Raw genomic sequence first — 17526 nt, 5'->3', positions numbered from 1 at the left:
TTAGCTAGGTCACCATGATTTTTTTTCTCCTTTTGTCCCAGGGTATGTAACAAATTAACCTCATCAATATCAAGACTGCCAGCAATCCCTTCTGCACTCTGGCTGCTACTGCATCATCTGGGTTCACACTGGCCCCTTGCGAACTGAACTCCCACTTGGATGCAAAGGTCAGTTATGAATTTTATAGTATTCTTTTGCCCCTTTCGAAACAGATTTTTCTTCCTAAAAGATGATGCTCAGATAAGACTAATCAAGGAAGACCTACTCAGGGAAGAGCTAATTAAAAGTTTTTTCCCCCATACTCTTTGGGATACCCATTTGGCAAGAGATCTGGGGAGCACCCAACTGGCCTGTTTGGTTGCAGGATACTCCCTGCGAGGTGCTGCTACACAAAACTACACAAAACAATGAGATTGGTTATGAATTCTGCTTGACTTCTCGTTGAAAGCTAAGTAATTATTTGCTGTTAAAAGAGAAATACTCTTTTGCTCTTCACTGAGTGTTAAAGTATTAGCAAAAAGAAGTATCCTCTCAATCCTCCCAGTAACAGAAAGACCCTGGTCTGGGCAGAAAGGATCACAGTATACACACAGCTCAGAAAGGAAAGGGTTTTGCTGCTTTTTCACTCTTTTGAGTGACGAAGATGAGATTGATCAGGATTCATAACTTGCTAAATAGCTGTTCACAGTCGATGATGCGAACAGAGATGCTTGTTTCTGTCAATGCAGAATCCATCCTGTAGGCTTTTACAATGTTCATCTGCCAGTTTGCTGTGCCTGCCTTTGCCTTTTTTTTTTTTTAAAAAAAAGTACTAAATTGTTATTATCTTTCACACAGCTATCATTTAAATGAAAATGAGGTATTTTTCAGAAATGTCCAGAGTACTCTAATTCAAAAAGGATTTTACAGCCATTTTTACTGTGAGAAAGCCATTAGAGTTCCTCACGAAGGAAAGGAATGCACGGATCAGTTCTTTCTGTGCAACCTCGAATGTGTCAGAGCAGTGAAATAAATGATGCTATTTCAAGCATATCGTGTTGTGTTATTTTTGGTAGTTCCCAGCAGTTTGGTAAAACAGGAAACACAAACCACCACCGTGAAAGGTTCTGTTACACTTTCTATAACCAGTAGCACACATGGATTTTTGCCCAGTGATGACGGTATTTATCATCTCAGGTGTTTGGTAGACATCCTCGTTTTATTGCAGTCACCAGAAATATCTGCAATAGCAAAATAGTTCAATTCGAATAAGAGCTAATCTGGAACTTGGGAATGTGGCTTTGTAAATGTAGACAGAGAGCTCAGAAGTCTGTATATTTATCATCATAAAGGTCATATTAACAAACATATGAGTGGGCACTGATAGGGGCACTTAGCTCTGGTTGATTCCCTTGTTTTCATGCTCTGAAATCTCATCTGAGCAGAGCAGACTCGCTGCTGAGCCAGAAGCTCCAAATTCTGATGCTCACTAGCAATTATACAAATCATATACAAACCAGAATTCTGCAGTCACCCATAAGCACAGAAACAGGAGTAAAAAGTAAAGGAAAATCACAGTAGTGAACAAGTACCCGCAGCAGAGACAGATATTCACTGGGTAAGATGGTGCAATGTTAAAGTATATTTTAGAGCAGGACTGCCCCAATTGCTAACATTTTCTGCTGCAACTGCTGTAATACACCTGGCAAAACTCTCTTTTGGGGTAAATAAGCTTACCTCCATTAAGTACAATTAACGGCATTAATTTATCCCAACAAAGTTTTGGCCAGCTTATATCTGGATGAGCTAAAAGTTATACACTATCTACTTTGTGGAGGTTTTGTTACATTATGAGCAACCACACTGAGGGAAAACTCTAGGGAACAGGCCTCAGAACTATGTTTTATCTTTATGCTTTTAGCAGGAATGCTGCATCAAATATAGTTTGTCATAAGAGTTCTTTTTTTCTTGTCCTCATCTGAACTGAGATTGTCCTCCACAGATGAATGGGGCGAGCATCTCCTTTTGCAGCTATTATTATTGTCCAGCTATGGCCAATATTGCAGAGTGCTGTGGCCAAAGGACAATTGCCCATCTCTGTTATAGGACAGTGTCCAAATTTTGCTCTGTACCTTGAGAAAAACAGAGTACAATGACTACTAAACGTTTTTTTTTCTTAACTTTTTTCTTTTTTAAATGTATTTTAACAGTGGCAGCAACCTCCTTTCACTTTCTTCAGTGTTAGTAATTTGACATGCAAGATTCACAGCCTTTCAGTTCAGATGAGACCATTAGATCACCTAGTCTGAACCACTCTCCAGCAAAGGTCATTATATTCTGCAGTTACATGTGCACTGATCTCAATAAGTTACAGATCTCTAAACCATCTCACACCAGCATCTGGCTAAGACTGGTGGACACCGAGAGGTAGGGAATCCATCTTCCATGGTGACTGAATTATCAGTCTTTATATCTCCATTCGATTTTAGAAATAACCCTTAACAACCTGTAATGGGCCTTAAGTGACAGAAGGAAATTGGCAAAAATGCAGGAAAACTGGGGAAATTGTAACAAAATAGAACAAACTTCACATTCTTGCTAAAGGACTGGGGAAGAGGTCTAATGCTCCTAACCAAAATTCCCTCTTTCTCTGTTTAAGATCCATCTCTCATCCATATACATCCACATATGGACTCATATGTCCTCCACTAGACAAAGTCAAGACGACAGCTGTTATATCTTGTCTCCACCTCCTAAGCTGTACGTGAAGCAAGTTCTGAAGAATTCCCTTCTCCCTAGTCGTAACTGCCTGTGAGAAGAACAGAGTTCATCTTCTATGAGAAAAGGTGCATCATTTTATGGCTACATAACTGCAACAGGCCTTATTTACAATATCACTTTCCTTACATTATGTGCAATAGTATAACTAACCTGCAAATCATCTGAAGAATGATTATTGGGCAGAGTTTTTTTTTTAAAAAAGACAATTAATGCCGTGCTGTACTGTTGGCTACTGAAACTTATTAATTTTTATTCTGAATGTAGGAAATACATCCAGATAAGATATTTTCCTACAGTACAAATTATAGGAATGATCATCAGAAAGGAATTAATGCATACCTAGACACATGCACATATAATATATAGGGCCGAATTTAGACGCTTTTAAGTCTTAGCCATAGGTGGGAGTGCATTCAGGCCGAAAGCGTGGTATTACTGTGGGAACATATTCAAGATACAGATGCTGCCTTAGGCAGCCTTGGTTCCCACGCAAATCCTTCTTTGCCAACACTTGGATCAATCTGCATGGATGTAAGGTGCTAAGATAGAGTAATGCAGGCTCACACACGCTTCTTACGTCTGCTCCAAGCATTCTTCTACCTAGTTTTTGCCACAAAAGCGGCAAGGTATATTTTCTCAGGTTAGCTAGTTGCTGGGATTTTGGGCAACTGTAAAATGAAGTTCAAAATCCAAAATGGAGCTAGCTGCAATTTTGCTGTACCCATCTGCAAATGCATTAAGTAGTGGTGTGAGCCAAGTCAGAGAATGTTAATAACATGACTGGCAGAGGACATTTGAAATTGCATATGGAAGAACATAGGTCCTGAGCTTAATGGCATAATGATGTGCTTGAATTGCGGTGCTCTGTTTAGACAGAGCTTGAATGAATGCTGACTTCCTTCCTTGACAATTAACAAGACAACAAAACAATGAAGGCTCTTGCCAAATCCCAGCCATGATTTCTCAAATACTTAAAATGCTCAGAAACAAAAAAAAGTGCATACGTATTTGTATTCCCTAGTGTAAGTATGACATCCGATCTGCCACATTAAAGTATGCTATCCCTGCATCTACCCTTGTCATACATACTCTAGTTGTCTTTTCTTTTTTTTTTTCTATTATTACTTTTGCAGCGTGACTTTTCACTCTTCAGATATCAAACCTACTGTCTATAATCTCACTCTTTCTTTCTTATTTGAGCTTTCCAAGACTGTTTCTGGCGCTGACGGAATCCAAAAAAGAATGCCATACTGTGCTGACAAGTAATTCTCTCCTTGACATTTTCAGCCATATATTGTATCTAACAGCTCAAATCCTATTCCACAAGCTTCCCAGGAAGACGGGTGCACAACCTCTCTTCCCACCCCACCCCTCCACAATCCTGTTTCTGTCATCTAGACTGAACACATGAGAATAAGAGAACCCTCCCAACCATGGTCTAGTTATTTATGCAATGGTATGTTGTCACAAGTGCTGACCACCATGCAAGCAAGATACTTCCACGCTGCAAAGACCTGTAGTTTAGATAAGGCAAATGATAAAGTGGAATATGCTCACGAGGAAAAAGAACTCACAAGGCTGTACAGCAGCTCCATGCAAGTTGGACTGTACTGCCCCTCAGGCATAGTCCTTGGTCCTGACCTCTTGACTATTATACCTCTCCTTCAACGTGTGGGATATTACAGAAGCCGCTGTTTCTCATAGCATAAATGGAGCCCAGCAAACATTCAACCGCTCAGAAGACTGAATTCTGTAGAGTCCTGCTAGTTCTGACCATAAGCTCATTATGAATATTAAAGAGAACTGGTTTCAGTTTATGAAAATATGGAAACTACAGAATACTAGCTATTAAAAAAAATGTATGTATTTGGGCAAACAGGTTAGGAGAGCCCTTGAATGACCGTTCTTGCTCATGCCCAGTGTAGCACGTTGCCACCCATCAGTCACTAGAGTACAGCTTCACCTCCAGTGAATTCCCTCTCAAGGCCAACAACTAGCCTTTCAAACGGTCAACTTCCCAAATTGCTATGAAGAATTAAAAATCAGTATGGAGGAAGATGAGATGCAAAGAAATCTTTCTTATTTATTTATCTTCTTAAGAATTCCTGCTTACAAAACTTGTATTACTTTCAGTTTCAGTAGGGAAGATCCCTACTGTCCCACTCCAGGAACCAACCAAGCATCACTATGTTTCTTGCCACTCTTGAAAAGATTTTGTGGATCAAGCTTACAATTGACATGGACTGCATATGACAGCTTTCTATTGTGCTCCCAGTTCTAGGATCCCTGGGAATAGTTGTTTGACTCCTCTTCAGACAGCATGAATAGAAAACAAGTCCTGGTTCTGTAGCTGATAGCTATGTTTCTTTCTTAGCAACTAGGGCATAAATGGCTTGAAAACTTTTACCTTTCTTCACAGACAATGAATCTCTTATTCAAAGTCCTTTACATAGCCTGATATCCAGACTAGTGCTCCACACTGCCCATCTCTTTTGGCATATGAAGCTCATCGGCAAACACTCCTTATCCGCCTATTTGAGGACTTCTGCCCTGCAGCTTTCTGGTCTGTAAGTCACACTTACTGGCTTTGTGTAGTTCCCCACAACTGCATATGAATACATTTGTAAGCTGTTTGCTTACGACACCAGATCAACAGAGCTTTGGAGGAACTAAAACTTTGTCCCTAAAAGCATAATCATTACAATTCTTCCTATTACTACATGAATTATAACCAAAACCAGTCTGCTGGGAAATGGAGTCTTTTTCACATCCAGGTTACTTGAGATGCTGATCTACTTCAAATGCCACTGAACACTGACTTAATACATCATGCTGGAGGGCAGCTTTCACATTGATAAAGGACCTTCCACTTCCTCCTTCTCCTCCCAATGAGTCCTGCCAATCCCTGAAGTGAAAGTAGAGGACAATGCTCCTCCTGGATCCAGCTGGCATAAAGAGCTGTCAGAGAATGGAGGGAAACAAGCAACTGAAGTACATAATGAACAGAAGGGCAAATTTTGCCATTAAATTGACCCAGCCATTCTGGGTTTAGTGAGACTCTACAGATAATTAAAGGAGTTTATTTGAATGGATTGGTGCCCAAATGGTCTTGGCACATAAGCCGTTTGTGAAGAGAATAACTGTGAGGATATAAACGAAAACAGGAGAAAGAAAGCAACACTTCAGCTAAATATTAGAAAAATAATCTCAGGCTGTGGAAGCACCTTCCAACACAAATGGAAGAAATAGCTTAGGCTATTTAAAAATTAGCTGGACAAATCACATGATGAGTTCCATGCTCACTGAGGACTGGACAACATAACCCAAGAAGTCTTTTGTCATCCAGAGTGCACATAATTCTACCCTGATTACAGATGCAAAACATATTAAGCTTAAGTGAAAACGTAATTCATTATATTCCACTTTAGGTGCATCACTTATTTAATGGGATGTCTCCTAGGAAAGCAATTTAGTAGTGCAGCCAATAACATTGTCTTCTGTTTAACTGGGACAGAATTAGCATAAATTCAACTTAATGGGGACACATTTAGCTAAGACCAAGTAATTGTGCTACATCACAGTAAAATTCTACAATCCTAAAGTTTTATAACCACTAAATGAGATTACAAGAAAAGTCCATATATGAAATACCTGACTGACAGAATGGGTGGTTTAAAATGCAGTGGGCATTTTTCATTGCTATTATATTCTGTTGCTATTTCAGGTCTTCTAAAATCTTGTTTTTAATAGCCTCTGCACTTAGTTGGTATGGGTACTTATCAGAATGATCAGTTTTCCCAGTACTTGCAAGTACTGTTGCACTACCATATGGAAACCCATGCCTTGTTATCACCTCGGACTGGAAAAGAGGTGGTGGATGGCTGCTGCACTTCAGCAATCTCTCAGAAGCATTCAGATTCTGATACAATTGCTTCTAGTAATCCTCACTAAATTACAGCAAATGACCTTATTGCATTTTCCAGATTTTCCTGCTCCTCAGCAAGATGAAAGACCCATCCAAAAATTAATTGTCAGCCTGGGGGTCTGCACAAATGCTATTGTTTTCTGTAGGTAAAAGAAGAGGTCCAGGCTTTGTTAAAGGGTACAAGAAAAATGATCTAGAACCCGCAGAAGCATGTTACTGCAAGAATGACTCAGGCAGTAATCATCACAACATATTTATAAATAGCACAGAAAAGCATTAATTCAAAATGACTTCTCACCTCATAAAGTCACCATACAGAGCAAGCCATGTGCCAGGGAGTCTGTGTAGTCTGTTACCTGCCTCCTATACCAATCCTTGATGGAAAAGTTCATCATGCTCTAAGTAATTATAGGAAAGTTTTCCTCTAATCTTAGATGTGGACAGCTAATTCTCTGCAGCCTGGCAGGGACAGATTCCCTACAGTTAACTTTTAGTTGTCAACATGTTGGTTGTTAATCTAATTTTTCTACCTCTTCTTCTTCCTCGGGAATATGACAGCCAGCAGGTCACTCTATGAATGACTACAGGAGACAACTCTCTGTGATATCTCCTGAGTTTACTACTGAATAAACCTGTACTTGTCCCCCAGAGCAATCACAGGAGCAGTAGTAATGGTGCTCCAGAGATGATCTTGTTTATAAGTCCAGGTGAGTCTGGGGAATAGGTGTGCTAAGAACAGCATAAACAAATACTCATGTTGCCAAGAGTACATATCTCTACAGACAAAATACACAAGAAAGGTCATTTACCTTTTCTCCTGAACAATCCAGGAGATACCGTTAAAAGGGGTTGTTTCAAGAGTTTATAGGACTCACATAATCTGCCTGTGACTTCCAGCTGCCACCATGGGAGGACTGGGAGCACCGGCAGAACCTATGTCACATCTGCCAGGTCTGTGCAGATGTTGTGGATCTCCTGAGGGGCTGGACATGACACTGGACACCAAAGTTTAGGCACCTGATTAGCTCCCACAATGACTCTGTGATTCTGTGACTCCAACAGTACTCAGGGGGTCTAGAAAAGAGACACATCCTCTGCAATAGAAGTGGTTTCCACAGAAACCTACCAGCCCTTTGAAAACCCAGAACCAAAGTACAGTGTGGTGGCATGATACAGTACTAAAAATTTCCTCATCGTATAAAAGTATAATACAAAAACTCTCACTTGAAAGCCACCCTTAAAAAAAAGAATCCCACTGCACATGAGATATCCTACAAAATTACAAACATCTTCAAAACAATCTTGGGATCGTATCCCAAGAGTTGTCTTATTCTGGAATATCTTGGCCATCAGATACTATAGGATTTCAAGCACCTCCTCACTCAAGGTGACTGAAACGAAATTTCATCATCTACCTTGGCTACCCATAGACAAATTGTTGGCTACCATATTCCTGAAGAAGAGGAGGTATAATGAGTAGGTTAAGTGAGGGAGAAGGTATACAGGTATAAAGGGGATCTGTAGTAGCAATTTAATACCCTCCCACATGGGACAAGGATTTGTAGTATCAGTGTATATCATTTAAAAGTTCAGAGTAGGAACTGGAACCATTTAACTGAATCAGTAGAAAATCATAGCAACTAAATAATTAGCTTGGCACAAGTGTATACAGGCTCCATCCCAACCTAGTTTTCACTGGTTGTAATGAGCTTTTGTTAAGTACTGAACTCTGTATTCACCTGTTTCTTTCCATGCATGAAAATTGTGATAACTCACAGCACACAGAAATAGGTAAGAGACAACAAACGTCAAGTGCCAAAGACCCTGCTCCCCAGTCTGTTTTAAGAATATATATAAAAAATATGGCTCAGTTTACCAGAGATGCAGAGCAGCTAAGTGGCCACCTTCAGGTCACCTTAGTTCCATCAAACCATTTTAATTCAAATGCCTGAGTTCACATTTAAAAGTGGTTGTATTTGTGTGAAATGAGAGACTATTTAAACCCCCTGCTATGAGAACCCTGCACACATTATTTACCCATCCACCAAAAAAATCACATATCCTGCTAAATAGGAAGTTAGTCACTCCAGAGAGGAACATGAGAAACCATGCTGTGAGGTGTATTTAAAATAAAACAAAATGCTTTCAACTGTTCCTATTATAAACCCATTTCCATTATATACTATTATCAGTATGTTGGGCAAAAGTAATTTAAATGGCTGAAGCAGAACTGGAAACAGTACATGGATTTATTATTTGAAATAAAATAATTTAACCTGCCTGTTGGCTTTATCCATGACTCTCTTATTTAAACTTTGAATAAAACCACAAATCTGTATTTCTTCCTTCAAAAATGTTGTGAAGAGTTATCTCCACCCAGGCCTCCCTTAGGCTTCAAGCAATTACAGACAACAGAGGAACAAGGTATGTCCTTGTGAAAATCCCACACCCCTTTGCCTTGAGATTCCAAGTGTAGCAATTTCAGTCAAGAAAATTAGCACAGAATAGTGATTTCTCCATTTCCAATTATTTCTCCAAAAAGCAGCAATGTAAAAAAAAAAAAAAAAGGGGGGGGGGGAGAGGCGGGGAGAGGGAAGGACTGTTACTATCCACCAGTATGAGGTCTGCTGGCTGCAGTAAGAAGAAATGAGTATTAAAGTTGGGCAGCATTCACCTGGCTTCTCAAAGAAGCTGGTAGACAAGAATCAACTGAATTTTCTCAGCTCCCGATTTAAAGCTTCACCCATCGGAAATCCTGGTCCTGGTAGTTAAAGCCCTCTAGAAGCTAGGACCTAGCTTCTGAAAGACCCAATCCAAAAGACCTCCCCCCATGCCTCAGAAAAAGTATCAAGAGATAAAGTGAGGCCCAAGAACTCTCTGCTGATTGCAGTCATTCACCTTACAGAGGTTATTGAACCCAGCAAGTTTTTCAGTATGTCCTAAAAATTTGTGTATTAGCACCTCAACGCCTTGACAAAGGCTATACTAGAAACGCAGGGGAAAAGAAAAGCTGAAAGAAATGCCTAATCACCTGTTAATCTCTCCATGCTGCAGCACAGGAAAAAATCTTTGTGACTTATGTGTGGCGATGTAATTTACTGTTCAAGGAGTTTTGCAAGCATTATACTTAGAAACGAAAGAAACAATTTGAGCTGCACATTTTCCTGTGAACAAAGGGACAAAAGCCTTCTGAGACCTGCGTGATAACTTACGTTGGTTTCCAGTTATGCGAAAATTCCTACCAGCTGCCTCTCACCTAAAATTTTTTATTAAATAACCTTTCCTTTGGCCCCATATTGCCATCCAAATGTGTATTTCCCACTGCCCTTCTTAATGTGTTCAGTCTTTAACTGAAGCCCTTTCAAGGCGTTTTCCTCTTGTAGAATAAAAGCCTCATGGAAAGCCTTCAAATACTGTACAAATGACCTAGGATTAAAAATAAGTAGAGCTGCTGAACATACCTATCAAACCCATGACATGCAAATTCAAGCAAAGCTAAACTTAAGCAGATGAACAAATGCACGCCAATCTGTGTGAAACACTCACTGGATCGTTCAGATGGTGCCTTTATACTACAGAGTATTGCCCTCTGGACTTCACACAGAAAAAGGAATGCTATTAAAAATTCAGAGGAAAGCTAGGTTTGTTTTTGCCAGCTTATGAATTTGTCAAAAAAGTGACCTTTTAGTTCATTTTCCCAGAGGTGTGAACATTTTTTCATACTGTTGATATATGTGCCAATTTAGAGTAAGTTATACACAGTAGGTGTTTCTAGAAATATTAAAACCTTGGAGCTTGGTTGGACAGCAATTTTAAAACAGATTGCTGAAGGACAAAGGAACATTGCTATTTCCTCCTCTAGAAAGGCTCCTTCTTTAAATTTTTATTTTTTAATTATATATCACTATTGACAACAGAGTTGCGAAGAAATAATGGCATTATAATATCATGTTGGTTTCGATACTAAATATCTTCAATAATTTTTTTTCTTCTATATTGTGCTTTCAGTGTCTAGACCTACTGTGTATCGAACTACATAAAAATAATCGGAAGTAACTAATTTATTTTAGTTTAGGTAAGTTTTCTCAAAAATCTGTTTACCTTGGCAGTGATTTTCAAGGGGGAAAATGTGTAGTTTTGATAGTAATATTAGTGAGGCAAACTACGCCACTGAGTCCTACAGGCTTCTGTTCTTCTACTGAACCGTAAAGACTATTAGTATTAACAGAAGCTACATACGTGCGCGTCCCTCAACACATCAATACAGCACCACAGCCAGGGGAAGAAAGGCCATCACGAAGGAGCGCAGTGCCTCTATTTTTTGTGGGCATTTCTTGGGGGGCAGTGTCTTCAGAACAATAATAGTCTGAAGACTCACACATGGAAACTTTGCTTGACTTTCTGGAGCATCCAGAGAAAGTCAGCTGCTGAGGCTGATTTGTTAACTCAGCTCAGATTTGATAAAATCACCTTTTGAAACAGACGTTTCTGTAGGATGCAACTTCTAGTTGCATAATCTTGTCCATGAGCATCTATAACATAAAAACTCAAAAAGACTTAAAAGCAGACTTCAGATTTGCCCTTTATTTACTTTCCAAATAACATTATGTATCGGACATTGTGCCTAAATCTTGCCTTTAGTGTTTTTTCTTTTAGATTTTGTTATGATTCAACTGACTTGTATCTCAGTATTTCCCTTAGGTATATAAAAAAAGACCAAAACCCATGTCAAAAAGAGGATAACCCACACCAATGTTTCTGTCATCCATTATCCAGATATAGGGCAAGAGCACACTACACACCAGAAAATGTAGGTCAAAGACTCACCACTGCACATGCTAACAAAATAAACCATAATGATGTTCCATTTACAGAGTTTAATCTTCTTTCTTATATAAGGGACAAGAGTCAGTCTGCGATTTGAATCTGCACAACTAAGTAACTTACCATGCAGCATTCTGGAAGCATGGTGTGCTTTTGGGAAGGAATTAAATGTTAAACAATTGGACTCGGCAATACCCAAAATGGGTGTTGTTCACACTGTAATGAAGAAATGTGATTTCTCCTTGCTGATCATATGTAGGGGACCGCATTTTGTAAAACAATCTGGTGAAGAAATGTGAAGCCCAACAAAAAAAGAGCTTTGTCCAAACACTACAAGTAATGAATATATAGTAAATATTATCTGCATATTGAAAAGTACATATGAAAAATGTTTCTATAATTACATTTTAAAGAGGCGGTAGAACATGCTTCTTTATCCTCTTATCCTCATTTGTGATTGAGCAAGTGGGTATCGAAAGTAAAAATAGGCATTTTTCAGCTCCAACCAGGCGAAAACTCATCTCTTAGTTCTGCTACTGCAGTGCCCATGGCAACATATTTACCGATACACAGGCAGATTAGTGATTAACCTAGGAAAACATAAGCTTACTGTAACGCATGACATGTTTTGACAGAGAGATATGAAAACTCATTGTCCCAAGAAAATACTACAGAGGATGTACAGGTCTGTTGCTAATGTATATACATGTTCACTACTGCACATACATGTATACTCAGTACACACTGCAATTTAAACGTTAATTCATGCAATATGCTTGCTTGTATCATCAGTGGAGAGTATTTGTATTTTTCTTTAATTGGCAATTTAGATATTCCCTGTAATTGTGAGAGTTTGACTTAAAATTAATCACAATGAAAATTATCTACTTTTTTCTCTTTTGGTTATTCTGATCTTACAATCATAAACTAGGGGTAACTTTAGTGACTTAAAAAGGGAACATAATACTGAAAAAAACATTGACATTTATTTAAAACCTAATGATTTCTCCACACTAGTGTATGCATGTATATTGCGGACCGGCTTTTAAGATTCTTTAGTTGACTATGTCCAGTGTAGAGGATCGCTTCCTACCTTTTAATTTTATTTCATGCTCTTGCCCATCATTTCCGAGGCTCCTATCAACCTTGCTGTTGTAAATTCCAAATGACCTCTGATATTGCTATTACAATAACACTGCATCCCACACTGCTGGCTCTGTATTGTTGACTAACATCTACTAGAAAACCCAAACTCATCTCCTAAGGAAAAAAAAAAAAAAAAGAAGAGGAAAAAAGGACCTCAGAGAAGTCTGCAATTATCCATGAATATCTGGAGACAGGCAGGTCGCTAGCCTGTGTAAAGTCCGCATCACCAACCACAGAGGTGTTAGAATTAATACCAGCAGAAGTTTTGACTGGCTGGGAATACTTTGATGTTGCTTTCTTTGAAGACATAACTCTTCCCTCTCTTCCCCCAGGTCAGGTTTAAGAGAGAAGACCGCAATAACAGCACAATGAAAATGTCGTGAACTGTACTTCAAATGAGAGAGCAAGGAAATGGTAGCTCACAGGTCACTAAACCTCTAAACAGTACAAGGCAGTGGCAACTGACATCACATTGCATTACGCTCTTACAGGATGCCCTTTTTTCCCCTCCTCCTTCTCTGAGCAGACACAAATTGGTATTTTATTCCTCTGTTGAATCTGTGACATGAGAAATGAGATATCAAAATAGTCAGTGGACTCTGATTTCAGGGACAGATTGACATTAAGTATTTATATTAAAACAATATATTTATATAACACGAAAGAGAAAAATCTAACAAAACGCTTGAAAACTATTCAGCATTGAAACCTTCAGCACATCATATTCAGATCAGTTTGTAGTTTAAATACCTCATCCCATGCATCGGGCTGTGAAAGATGAAGAATGCAGCATCTAAACTCACAAAGCTCCGGAGAAGCTGACACGGGTGGTAGTAGTACACTGGTATCTTAGTGGCAGTATGAGTTGTGTGGGGCTCAGTTACGACGACAATGGGCAACAGCGCCCATGCACACACACAAAGTAAGCTTGATGACCTGTCCTTGTTGACCTGTCCTTGTATTTGTGAATTTATTGACCTGCAACTCAGAAGTCAAGATTCCTTCTGCCTGTTGTTTCAGCAAATCAAGGCAGAATTTCAGTATGGGGCAAGAACAGCTTTGGATGGAACAATGTAATTTCTACAAGATAAACATGACATTCCTTACTCAAAAATGCTTTGAAAAAACATGAAGGCAATAGATATGCAGCCTTTCCAGAAACAGCTGGCATCTAGCTCCTTCAGCCAAGTAATGTTCCGTAACTCAGACAAGCCTCCTCTTCACAACTTCTTATGCCCTACTACTTATGAATTATCTAGTTTGTATAGTAATTACTTTGAATGATAGTTAAAGTAATGTAAATTATCTCAAAAAATTCTAAGGTATTTGCATGGTCCTTTTCGCAGCCCTGTTTTTTGGTGTTCTTCTCTCATAAAAGATTCTTGGTCTATCTTGGGAAAATTCTCATTTGGCAACTCTCATTTTTTTTTCAAAAATTGAGACAGAATCGCATTAAGTTCAAATTTTAGGTAAGTGCATAACTCTTAATTTATACTTTTCATTGATGGAACTGTCTTTTCCTGTAATCACTTAAAACTCAGGCAGAAATAGGACAAATGAACTGATCTAGGCTACCTTTCAGCATGAGGAGGAACTCCGCTGAAAACCACTGGACAGCTCTCCGGCAGGGTTCATAACAAGTTCAGGGGAAGAACTGAAATCTAGCTCACACCATCCAAACTTAAAGTCCACAAAATGAACAAATAAATTAATAAAAACCCAAAACACCAAACCAACATAGCCATCTATTTCAACTAGGCCAGATCTCGACTTCTTAAATTTTGCCACTTTAGTTATACAAGTTAACTGTAAAAAAAAAAAACCAAAGCAACGCGCAAACCAAACAAATCGAACAAAATAAGCCCAAAGCCACCACACAAGACAAAATGACAACAAAAAGCTGCACCTAGTAATTCTGGGCAAAATCCCTGATGCAGATGTAGCTGTAATGACAAAGTAAATTTCATTGTCTGGGCTGATTGTGTAACTACATGGAAATCACACAGAAAACCAGCAGATAAAATGCCTTCAAACGGCATACGCTGTGTCTGCCCCAGGAGATATACAGTTCTGCTACTGATGAGCCCTTGGAGCGAACCTGCACCACAGGCAAACATTTTTACACAACTGAGATTATGAAGTCTATCTAAGATGTTCCTTTAAGCAGCAATTTCAGATATTATGCCTGTAAATCAATGTTTTTGTTAATGAGATGGTGGTTGCACTGGCTGACTCTACTGTCTGAAAATCATAATCCTGAGATTTAGACTGCCCTCAAATGGGTCGTACAAGCCAAAAACCTAATCATGACAGTTTTAAGCATTTGCCTATTTGGCTGGTATTTATTTATAAGTCACCTCCAGCTGCTAGCCATTTTTGGCAGAACCTCCATTTGCATGTAAGGCCTCCCAAAAGATAGCACCAGGTTTTACTCCTCAACTCTAACCTCTGTCTGTTACTCCCCATGATGTACAAAATCTTTCTCGTTTCCTCATGAGCTTTCCTTGCCCTTCAAGCCCCCCATGGTCTCCTGGACCTCTATAGACCACTCCTGTGTATTAAATTACCTGATACAAACTGAGCAAGAGACACAGGTTCTTGCCGGCTTTTGGTGTGTGAAATACACATATACAGCATTCTCTGTAGTTACTCTCTGCACTTGTTCATTTATTCTTCCTTGTTTTGGCAGGTTTTTCTTTCAAATTATTTCTTTTGGGCTCTTAATCTTCATCTCTACTTGCCAAAGAAAAATGGTGAACAAGGCACGCAGCTCTCAGCAGGCACAGAAGCAACACTCAGAACGAGAAGAACAGCAAAGCTGACAGCTGTGCTTTTCTGCACTGAGCACAGTGGGTAAATCAATACCCCGGCAGCCCTGCTGCCATCTGTGGAGTTTCTGGAGCAGACAGGTTATTTATAGAAACTTGTTTGCACAAAGCCAATATTTACCTGTCGGTGCTGTCAAAATTTGCAATCCATCTTTTCTGTTACCCTGCTGTTTTTCATGTCAATAGTGGAATTTTCCAAAAGAAAATACTGTAATGCTTTCCCCCCTTAAATGTTCCCTTCCTGCAAGGGCCGGTTACATTAATTGTTGCAGCAGGAATGCATCTGGTTTCCACGGGGCCTTGGGGATCCTCCAGAACACCAGAAAGCTAAAGGGATGTCAAACCTAAAAAGCCCATTTCTCTGTCTTGTTCCAGCCGCAGCAGCATGGCATTTCCCTGCCAAGGCCAAGCTGAGATCTAATGTTACAAAAACCCAATCATTCCCACCCCAAACAACAAAAAGGTTTCCTTTTTGAAACTCTGACTGCTGCAAACTACTGTTGTAAACATAGCCATTACTTTTAAGCTGGGTAGAAGTTTTAATATGAAATTTCAGTGTATTTGACTTCAAAAGTGAACTCAAATTCTACAGCTAGGTCCCAGGAATGAAATGCACAGGTGATCTCAAGCCTGGCTCCTTGCAGGCTGACACTTAAATCACCGAACTACAGGCATGCCTGAAGGAGATGAGCAGGAGGAACCAACCCCTGGTTTCTGTCCCAGTTTCTTCAGGTCAGAGGCTGGGTTGCACGGCTAGGACAGAGCAAGATAGTGGGACTGGCTTCTGCCAGTACCTTTGAGTGGCTCCTCAAAGGCTGTCACTCCCTAGGACTATTCTCACAGAGCTTTTGATGGTCAATTTTCTGTAAATAAGAGTTCTTCTGTAATCAGAGATAAAGTCCATTTGAAAATGGCAATCAAACCCAGCATCATAATTCTGCATCACTTTCCATTTTAACTAATGCAAGAGTGTGACCGCTGCCGTAAATCACTGGGAGGCTCAGGGTTCAAACCCAGCGCCTGAGAGCGCCTTGGGTTCAACTCTAAACGAGCTATCAGCTCCCAGTAGGTCAGCACTCTGCCACATCATCGGCTAACAACCTTACACATCCTGCAAGCTCACAGGACAGGGCTGGAGAAAGCAGGGCAGGCCTTAAAGCAGGAGCAGTAGAAGCATTTTTCAGTAAGTGCTTTAAAGAACAAGGATTAAATTATTCTGTCAGACAAGGAATTTATTCTGTGATCTGTAAAGCAAATACTAATGGAAGTAGGACATCACTTAAATACATGCCAGTCTGGGAGCCATCTAAATGATGAGGTGAACAGGTGAATAAGGAAACTGAAGAGCAGCAGAAAGTCTTTTAGATTTGCTTTTTTTTGTTTTAATATTAATTACTGAGCCCTATAACTTAAACAGCTTCCTAGCTCTTGGCTAGGAAAAACAGTAAAGCCAGAAAATGGAACAGGGTAATTTCTCACTCTTGTTTTCTCCACTGAGACTCACAAAAAGGATCCTCTTTATAGAATGTGGTTTCAGATGGTTTTTGAATATTGTTTAAAGAGCATGTCAAAGCCACAACAAAGTAATTCCTCCTCTTAGATAAGGTCTACAAACTGCCCCCAGGGTAAGTATTAGAGAGCCTGCAGGAAAACTGCTTGTTAGACAAATGGAGCCACAGACGTGACTTTCATCTGGTGTGCAACGCAGGGGTGTTACATGTAAGGCAGAGATACCCAATTGTGAAAAGTAACATTTTTAACACAGACATTCTTCCAAAACAAAAGGCTCCTAGACTTTTTTAGGTTTTTGCAGGGGAGAATTTTCTGGTCTTGTCTCCTGCACTAGGAGTCCACTTTTATTCTTTAAAACTGACAACGAAAATGTTGAGAGCTGATAATGCTCAGGATCTCACAGGATCAATCCACTGGTGATAAAGGCTCTTGTCACACATGCACTATATCCACAACTGCATAATTCTTCTTTTCCTTAACATGTACGCCTGGAGCATACTATAGGACCTCTAGGACTCAAAGTTGTTCTGC

General features: G+C 39.6%; 1 protein-coding gene across 6 annotated transcripts in view; it reads right to left on the bottom strand.

Moving 5' to 3' along the window:
* ELMO1 (engulfment and cell motility 1) overlaps positions 1 to 17526 on the bottom strand; it is a 314961-nt gene that overhangs the window by 50970 nt on the left and 246465 nt on the right. Inside the window, exon 1 of one of the 6 annotated variants that reach the window (XM_075083580.1) lies at positions 15223 to 15310. The exons of the other annotated variants lie outside the window; for them this stretch is intronic. The gene's annotated coding sequence lies outside the window, so the exon portion shown is untranslated. Of the gene's footprint in view, positions 1 to 15222; positions 15311 to 17526 lie in introns of those variants that run through there. 6 annotated transcript variants of the gene reach the window in all.

Source organism: Phalacrocorax aristotelis, chromosome 2 (assembly GCF_949628215.1).
Source record: "Phalacrocorax aristotelis chromosome 2, bGulAri2.1, whole genome shotgun sequence".
In the NCBI taxonomy this organism is placed as follows: Eukaryota; Metazoa; Chordata; class Aves; order Suliformes; family Phalacrocoracidae; genus Phalacrocorax; species Phalacrocorax aristotelis.
Note: the sequence above shows the minus strand (reverse complement) of the source record. Positions and strands in the feature narration are given on the sequence as shown.